Below are 9,747 nucleotides of genomic sequence, written 5' to 3'. Positions count from 1 at the left end.
GGTTCAAAGCAAGCTTAAATGCCACATAGATGTTCACAGAGTCGATATCCTCTACAGTGTTTACTTTCTCCCTGACAGGGTCCTGGCAGTCTGGTGAAGAAACAAGTGAAAAAATAAGTATGGTATAGCGTGATGAGAGTTATAAACCCAGTATGTGGAAAAGATATGAGAAACAAGAAAGAAAATAGCTATCTCCAATTGAGAATGAAGCCACAATCATGAAACAATCATCTTGTGTTTTGTTATCGGGGATCAGTACATGGAACAAGTATAAAGAACTCAGAAGAATGTCAGGGAGTGATAGGACACTGTGCTAGACAGGTATTCCAGGGACTGAGTTTTATTCAGTAGGTGAAGGGAAGTCTTTGAAGCATTTTAATCAGGGAAGCTCTGCAATTACATTTTCATTTTAGAAAGAGCACTTTGGCAATCATAATGTGAAGGGTGGGTTGGAGACAGAAAAGACTATGGAATGACAAAAAACCACAAGGTTTTTAGCTTGGCTAAAACCAGGGAGATGGTGGATTGTTGATGAAGATGATATAAAAGAAGTAAGTTTGGAAAGGAAGTGGTTGAGATTAGTTTGGACAATTTCAGGGCTTGTGGTTTTTCTGGTCAGACACTGATGTGCAGAATGTAAACATGTAGAGTTGGACAGAAGAAAAGCTGAGAACAAAAGTAACATTTGGTTAAATGGACTCACTTAAGACATTCTAAGATAGTTAATGTTAGGCATTTGATCCAGTTATGTAAATTCACTATACCAATCTAGTCCCTAACATTCTATTTTTCTTTTGACTTTGTGGCAAAATCGACTGCTACTGCTCTTTGGAATCTTCCCAGATACCTTCTAAGTTTTTATCAACAGAGTAAGGGAAGGGTGATCACTTTTAACAAGTGGTAGAAGATATATAGGACAGCGGCTCTATGGAAAACATAAGTAGCAAAGAAACTATTTCTTCTCAACCCATTTCCTTAACGAGTTCAATTTTCAAAACTGTTAAAAAGAAAAAAGTATAAAATGGAAACAACGATTTTAAATCATTTTTAAATGGCCTAAAACAATATAACTCTTAAGATTTAATAGAAAAAGACAATAGAACACTAGCTCTGGAAAAGATATTAGAGAACAGTTAGAGGAAACAACCTGCATTGCATCTGACTCCAGGTCCAGGGCTCTTTCTACTCTGAGCTGCTGTTTACCAGGAAGTACCATCGTTTTAAAAATCAATGGACGATACCCCAAACACTTTGAAACATATGTCAAACGTGAGTTAAAACAGTTGACATTTTACAGGAATTCAACTATTGGTGCTATATTTTGTATATAATACATGATCCTGTTAAATACATTTACTGTTAAGCAAGGAATTATGACTCTTTCATCAGGTAGTATTTCATATTCAATGGAATCTATCATATCCATAGTTTCCAGAAAGTATTGAAGAATACTAACAAAGTTTGGGTTGTTTTTAGGACATGAAAAAGTAACTTCATTATACAGAACTGGATATTATATAGAACTGGATTCACAAATATCTTCATACTAGATTCTGATTTAGCTGTTCAATAAACTTGTAGTTGATTAATTTTGAAAGTCTTCTATACTGTGCTGTACTAGGATTTGATTTGTATACCATCTGCTGCAATTTACTTGGTTTTACTTGATTGTAAATGAGAAATATTACTTCCAAATGCTTTCATGGTTTTGTTCATGCTAGACTTTGGTTATGATTTCTCATCTTCTATACCTCTAAAATCATTATCTTAAAGCTATCTTTTTTGCACCCATTTACTGGGGGAGGTATTCATGTAGAAAATATTTAAAATATTTATGTTGTCTTAGAGGCTTATGAACATAATAAATTAAAATAAGTTTAAATTTATGGTTTCCTCTCTTTGGATTGTGTCACTTATTTTTCCACAGGAATACTGGGAAGATGTGGGTAAAAAACTTATCAATTGATAACTAATTGGTTGAAGAGCTTCATTTTCTTCTCACCTCAACTTATTATTTACTCTTGAAGGTTTCATCCACAAGAGGGTAAAACTAAAAGTTGTTTCATGTCTGGGGATTTTCTTTTTTTGAGTCACCATGTTCCAGTTTCTCGGAAGAGTGCTTCGTCAGAGCAGTTTTGCTTTCTTCATCAAGGTTGAGTCCTAGTATAAATTGTTCTGTTTGTTTGTGCAGGAAATGGACACTTAGAGAGAAACTTTGAGGTAGGGAATGGAACAAAGATCTAAAGAAAAACTCTAAATATGCTTGATGAAAGCCTGCCTAAGTGACTTCAGGGCATATCTGACCACAATCTATCTCTCAGGGTAAATCTCTTGTGGCAACTGCAATTAAAGACAAACATTTCCAGTCCTTTCTTCAACTGAGATGCTAGGCTGCAGCAAAAACCATTCTTCCCTTGGAAGCTGCTCTGGCCTAGGATCTACTAGGGGGGGTATAGTTTGATTTGGGAGTTTCATAATCCCAATATTTCCCCCTATTACTCACTTTCTTCTGTACTGAATTTCCCTTAAATATGTATATGTAATACACTAATTTAATCAAATCACACAGAAGTACAATGTACACTGTTTTTATCTATGCAGAAAATAGAAGTTTCAGTATTTGTGTGTGTGTGTGTGTGTGCATGCGCATGTGTGTTTGTGTTTGGAGCAGTGGATTGGGATATAATAAACAGAAATAAAGGGTAAGGAAAAGGTGTTGAAAGACTCCTTTGCATAGTTTTTTAAGTTGTAGGCTCAAAGGGAAAAAGAAAGATAAAAAATATTCAAGGATATAATAGGCTACCTGTCTTGCAGTTTTCTCTCAAGAACGTACTTCATTACAAGCTTCTGGATAATGACAGCATTAGTCAAGGATAAAAAAAAAAGAAATAAATAAGCACTAGATAATAATTGGAAGAGTGTTTATTTACAAAGTGATTACTTATAAGAGAATGTGTGTAGGGAACCACAAATCTCACAGTTAATACCCATAGTCAATATTGAATTCTTGCTATCACTAAACTCTAAGGTTCTAGGGTCAAAAAGTAGTTGACAGGACCCAGGAATGAGTTATGTATAGTTGGTTGCCTTGAGAGAAGTAGTGTTCTTCTGGAACTATTTACTTCATCAGGTGATCTTGTAGGGAGAGAAAGAAGGGGAACATAAGTTTTCCTCCTAGTAATTCTCCTCAGTCAAACCAAGACCAAAAGTCAGAGGACAAAGAACCCTGTTGATGTGGTTCATAAAGGTCAGAATGAACGTGATATGCAGAAGGGTGCACCAGGAGGTACCTCGTTTGGCAATCAAGTAGAGGGTCTATGAGCAGACTCCTTGGAGATTTTATAACCGTTCTCTGAGCGTACTTGAGTCATGGGGTCAATTTTACCTTTGAACATATTCTGCTCTGTAGCTATGGGGTCAAAAGCATTAAGCTTTACCATTAGAAATTTTTTCTCTACTCATTAGCATTTCAGCATTTTGTCTTCTTTAAATTTTTCTCCCTTAAAACCTTACTGCATTGTTGGTAAGAGTGTAAACTTGTTCAACCACTTTGGAAAGCAGTATGGAGGTTCCTCAAAACATAGAGTTCCCCTATGACCCAGCAATCCCACTTTGGTGCATTTACCCAAATGATCACAAACAAGGCCACACTAAAGCTACCAGCATGACTATGTTTATTGCAGCATTATTTGCCATATCTAAGATATGGAACCAACCCAGATGCCCCTCAGTAGATGAATGGATCAAGAAAATGTGGTATATATACACAATGGGATTCTATGCCTCCATCAGAAAGAATGACATTACCCCACTTATTGGAAAATGGAAAGACTTGGAAACAATTATATTAAGTGAAGTAAGCCAGGCCCAAAGAAACATAGGTCCCATGCTTCCCCTTATTTGCAATAACTAGTATATGTCTGAGTCAAGCAGAAAAGGTCAGATAAGTTGATGTGAGTGGAATGAACCCCAAGATAAGTATTCAAATGTTTCTTTTGTTTTTTTTCCTTTCATGCAATTGTTTCTATCATATTTATAAGATGATTTCTATGTTGCTTTGTATGTCCCTCCCCCACAGTATAACCCATACTTTCACTGTATTTGATGTTGGTAGAGGGGAAGGGAAAAAACAAATCGTTTAACTAGGGATACAGGTGGACTCATTGCAACAATGAGATGTACAAGTTGTTATGTCGAAAAACGAACTTAACAACTTTGGTGGGGGTTGGGGGAGGATTGGGTCGGGGGAAGGGAGGAGTATGGGAAGGGGAAACAACAAGGAGGCAACAATGCTTGATAAGAAATGTACTCATTATCTTGCTCATGTAATTGTAACCCCTCTGTATGGTATTCTCACAATAAAAAAAAAAGAAAAGAAAAGAAAAAGAATGAGGAGAGTAGCTGAGTGCTGGTGGGCCATGCCAGTAATCCTCGATACTCAGGAGGCTGAGATCTGAGGATCACAGTTCAAAGCCATCCCAGGAAGGAAAGTCTGTGAGATTCTTATTTACAATAAACTACTTAGAAAAAGTCAGAAGTGATGCTGTGGCTCATGGGGTAGAGCTCTAGACTTGAGCACAGGAAGACTCAGGGACAATACTCAGGCCCTGAGTTCAAGCCCCAGGACAGCCCCCCCCAAATTAAACACTACTGTCAGACATGTTGGGTCACAGCTTTAATCCCAGCATTTGGGAGGCTGAGGTAGGAAGATTGAGAATTTGAGGCAAGTCTGGGCTACACAGCAAGTTCCTGATCAGCCTGGACTACATGCACAGACCTTGTCTCAAAATTAATTAATTATCAATGAAAAATAAATAAAATAACCATTAAAAGTACAGTTCATCTAGGTGCTGGCAGCTCATGCCTGTAATCCTAACTCCTCAGGAGGAAGAAATATGAGGATCATGGTTTGAAGCCAGCCCTGGTAGGAAAGCCTGGGAGACTATTTTGTCCAATTTACCACTAAGAAACCCAGAAGTGTTAGAACACCAGCCTTGAGAAAAAAAAGCTCAGGGGTGGTGATGAACCCTGAGTTCAAGATCCAGCACTAGCACACACAAAAAAGAACAATTCATCCAATAACTAAATTGGCAAATGAACTGAACCAGCAGTTCTCAAAAGTAGTATAAATGGCCACAAATGCTGAGCATCTTTAGCCATCAGGGAAATATGAACCCACACTATGTTGACATCATCTTACCTAGACAGAATGGCTATCACCAACAAAACAAAAAAACACTTGCTGCCAAGGATGTGGGGGGAAACAACCCTGATACAAGGCTGGTGCGAATGTATTAGTGCAACCATTATGACAATCGGTATAGAAGTTCTACAAAAAACTATAAATAAAACTATCATTTGAGCCATCTATACTACTCGTAAGTATATGCCTAGAGGAATTAAATTCAGCACACAGTAGATATATTTCCATATACATATATATATATTGCCACTCTATCTACCATAGGCAAGTTATAGAATCAGCCTAGATGCTCATCAACAGATGAGTAAAGAAAATATGATGTAGGGGCTGGGAAGGTGGCTCAGTGGTAGAGTGCTTGTCTTGCATGCATGAGGCCCTGGGTTCGATTCCTCAACACCACATAACCAGGAAAAAAAACCCGGAAGTGGCGCTCTGGCTCAAGTGGTAAAGCGCTAGCCTTGAGCTGAAGAGCTGAGGGACAGTGCCCAGGCCCCGAGTTCAGGCCCATGACCGGACCCCCCCCAAAAAAAAGAAAGAAAATATGATGTAGGATTGGGAAGGTGGCTCAGTGGTAGAGCGCTTGCCTTACATGCATGAGGCCCTGGATTCAATTCCTCAGCACCACATAAGCAAGAAAAAAACCGGAAGTGGTGCTGTAGTTCAAGTGGTAGAGCACTAGCCTTGAGCTGAAGAGCTGAGGGACAGTGCCCAGGCCGAGAGTTCAGGCCCCAAGACCGGACCCCAAAAAAAAAGAAAAGAAAAAGAAAATATGATGTATATAAACAAAGGAGTTTTAATATGTAAAACCCAGATTTTAAAAAATGACAAAGAGCCGGGCGCTGGTGGCTCACGCCTGTAATCCTAGCTACTCAGGAGGCTGAGATCTGAGGATCGCGGTTCAAAGCCAGCCCGGGCAGGAAAGACCGTGAGACTCCTATCTCCAACAAACCACCAGAAAATCGGAAGTGGCGCTGAAGCTCAAGTGGTAGAGCGCTCGCCTTGAGCTGGAGAGCTGAGGGACAACGCCCAGGCCCAGAGTTCAAGCCCCACGACCGACCAAAAAAAAAATGACAAAGGTGGCTGGGAAGGTGGCTCAGTGGTAGAGCACTTGCCTTGCATGCATGAGGCCCTGGGTTCAATTCCCCGGCACCACATAAGCAAAAAGGAAAAAAGCCGGAAGTGGTGCTGTGACTCAAGTGGTAGAGTGCTAGCCTTGAGCTGAAGAGCTGAGGGACAGCGCCCAGGCCCAGAGTTCAGGCCCAGGACCGGACACCCAAAAAAATGCATTAAAAAAATGACAAGGGTTAAACAAATGCAGCAGTGGTATCATTAGATATTATGCTGAAAATGAAATATACAACTTGTGAGTGGGGATGGGAGGGAAAACTAGGAGAAAGTGAGGGAAGGGGTAACATTATCAAAAACAAATGTACTCAGAACTGGGCTCTGGTGGTATATGCCTATAATTCTAGCTACTCGGGAGGCTGAGACTTGACTGTGATTCAAAGCCAGCTGGTGAAAGAAAATCCTTGAGATTCTCATCTCCAATTAACCAGCAGAAAACCAGAAGTAGTGCTATGGCCCAAAGTCGTAGAGTGCTAGCTTTGAACAGAAAAGCTCAGGCACAGTGCCCAGGCACTTAAACGTGAGTTTAAGCCCCCCAAATGAGTAAAACAGAAAAGAAAAAAAAATTACTCAGTACTTGACTTATGTAACTGTAACCCCTGTGTACATCTCCTTTATAATAACAATAAAAATCTGAAACAAATATGAAAATTACAAAAAATAAAAATAAAATAACATGAGAGTAGACTATTTGGAAAGAGGAAGGTGCCAGGGAGGTATAGGTTGTATACAAGAGTAATAAGGGCATACAATTAAAGTACATATTTGTTGGTTGGTTGTAGGTTGTTTTTTTTTGCCAGTCCTGCACCTTGAACTCTGGGCCTGCGCGCTGTCCTTAAGCTCTTTTTGTTCAAGGATAGCACTCTCCCACTTCTGCCTTTTTCTGTGATTGATTGAAAGTAAGAGTATCATAGATTTCCTTGCCTGGAGTGGGTTTGAACCTCAATCCTAAGATCTCAGCCTTCTGAGTACCTAGGATTACAGGTGTGAGTCACTAGTGCCTGGCTTAAAGTACATGTTTTTAATCAGTGTTCATTATATGTGTATATGGCAAGAGCACAATACAACCTCATTATTCTGTACAATTTATATATGCTGATTTAAAAGTAAAATAAAAGAAACTAAGACAGGATAAAAATGTCAAGACAGAATGCAAGAACAATATATACAACATATCACATATGAAAGGCTATATGAAGACTAATTTTCACTAGCTTTTTACTGAAAAAGAGACTGCTGGCAACCTTTGTAATTTACACTAGAGGTTTGGAGTTGTAAACCAGAGTGCAGCAGATTGAATGATGAAAGGAGCACAATGATGTGGACATAACTTAGATTATTCTCTAATGAGAAGAGAGAAAGGATGGTGTGAACAAGGACAGGGCATAGGGTAAAGGAATTTCAAGTATGGAAGGAACTTGTATGGGAAAAAAATATCTCGGAGTATAGGAGATGGGGGAGATGCAGGAAAGATAGGGTTAATAAGCTGTACTAAAACTGCTGAGGAGATTCAGGAGTAGTGTTCTATACCTCTAATCCCAGCACTGGCAAGGCTGAGGGAAAAGGATCAAGAGTTCAAGACCAATTTGGGCTATATAGAAATTTCTAGGCCAGCCTGAGTTACATTGGAAGATCTTGTATTAATTAATTAATTAAATGGCAGCTAGAAGATATTGGCGTTTAGAGTGTGGACAGAGAGGAAGCCGAGGGACTTAATACCTCAATAACTTGAGTTTTCCTGAGTATCAGGGCTGCAAGATCATTTGCTTAATACCAGGAAGGAACTGTGCAGAAAGCTTTTGACTGTACAGAAGAAGGCTGATAGAGCAAATGAAAGTTATAGAAAAAGGAACTGAGTCCAAAAGGGTTGCCCCATGCATTTGTCTATTGATTAGAAATTCATCTGAAATGCTGGATGCTAGTGGCTCATGACTGTAATCCTACTGACTCCGAAGGCTGAGATTGGATAATCATGGTTGGAATCCAACCCCAGACAGAAAAGTCATTAAGATTCCATTTCCAATCAACCAGCAAAAAAGCTGGACTGGAGTGAGGCTCAAGTGGTAAGGAAGCCCATTGAGAGTACAAGGTCCTGAGTTCAATCCCTGATACTGGTAAATGGGAAGGAAGGAAGAAAGGAAGGAAAGAAAGAAAAGAAAAGTAATGAAAAATAAAAGAATAAGAAATTTTATATGAAAACTGGATATGATGGTATATGCCTGTAATCCTAGCAGTATGGAGGCTGAGATAGGAATATCTTGGGTTCAAAGTGAGTGTGGGATAGATAAGGAGTTCCAGGTCAGCCTTGGACATGTATTTGTAATAAACTGTGTCAAAACACTACCATCTGGGTACAGTGGCTCATGACTATACTCATATCTACTCAGGAGGCTAAGACCCAGAGGATCTTTGAAGTCAGTCTGGGCAAAATAAATAAATAAATACCATAAAAACAAACAAAAGCAATAACCATGAGATTTCATCTCTAAAATCACCAGCAAAAGGCTGGGCTGGAGCCATGACTCAAATGTTACAGTGCCAGTTGAGTAAACCAGGTTCCAGTGGCTCATGTTTATAATCATTGCTACTCAAGGTGTTGAGATCTAAGTTCACAGTTCAAAGCTAGCCTGGGCAGAAAAGTCAGTGAGAGTCTTATCTCTAACCAGCAAAAATTCAGAAGTGGAGAAGTGGCTCAAGTGATAGAAAGCCAGTCTTAAGAGGAAAAAGCTATCTGGGAAATCATGGTTCATGCCTGAAATCCTGGCTACTCAGGAGGCTGGGTTCTGAGGACAGAGGTTCAAAGCCAGCCCTGGCAGCAAAGTCTGTGAGATTCTTATCTCCAATTAACCCCCAGAACACCAGAAATGGCCTTGTGGCTCAAAGTGGTAGATTGCTAGCCTTGAGCAAAAGAGCTCAGGGGCAGCAACCAGGCCCTGCGTTCAAGCCCCATGACCAAAAAAAAAAAAAAAAAAAAGCTAACCAAAACTCAGAAGCCCTGAATTAAAGCCCCAGCATCAGCACCAAAATAAAAATAAAACATAGAAACGAAAAAAGGGGAGAATGCATGTCATGTGGCTAGGTATTGTCTTTCAAAAGCTCTTACAAGAGTCTGTCCATACAATGTGTTAAATGTATGATCATGTCTTCTGCAAATATGGATCATGTCACTTCTTCCCTCCATATATGAATCCCTATTATTTCTTTCTCCTGCTTTATTCGACTGTCTAGGAATTCTAGTACCATACTAACTAAAAGTGAAAATGAAGACTGTTTATTAACAACAGAAAAAAATAAAGGATTATTCTGATCAAAATAGAATATGTGTGGGCTGGGAAGGTGGCTCAGTGGTAGAGTGCTTGCCTTGCATGCCTGAGGCCCTGGGTTCGATTCCTCAGCACCACATAAGCAGAAAAAAAAAA

The sequence above is a fragment of the Dipodomys ordii genome, unplaced genomic scaffold, assembly GCF_000151885.1.
Source record: "Dipodomys ordii isolate 6190 unplaced genomic scaffold, Dord_2.0 Scaffold38, whole genome shotgun sequence".
NCBI lineage: Eukaryota > Metazoa > Chordata > Mammalia > Rodentia > Heteromyidae > Dipodomys > Dipodomys ordii.
This window is presented reverse-complemented; position numbering follows the sequence as displayed.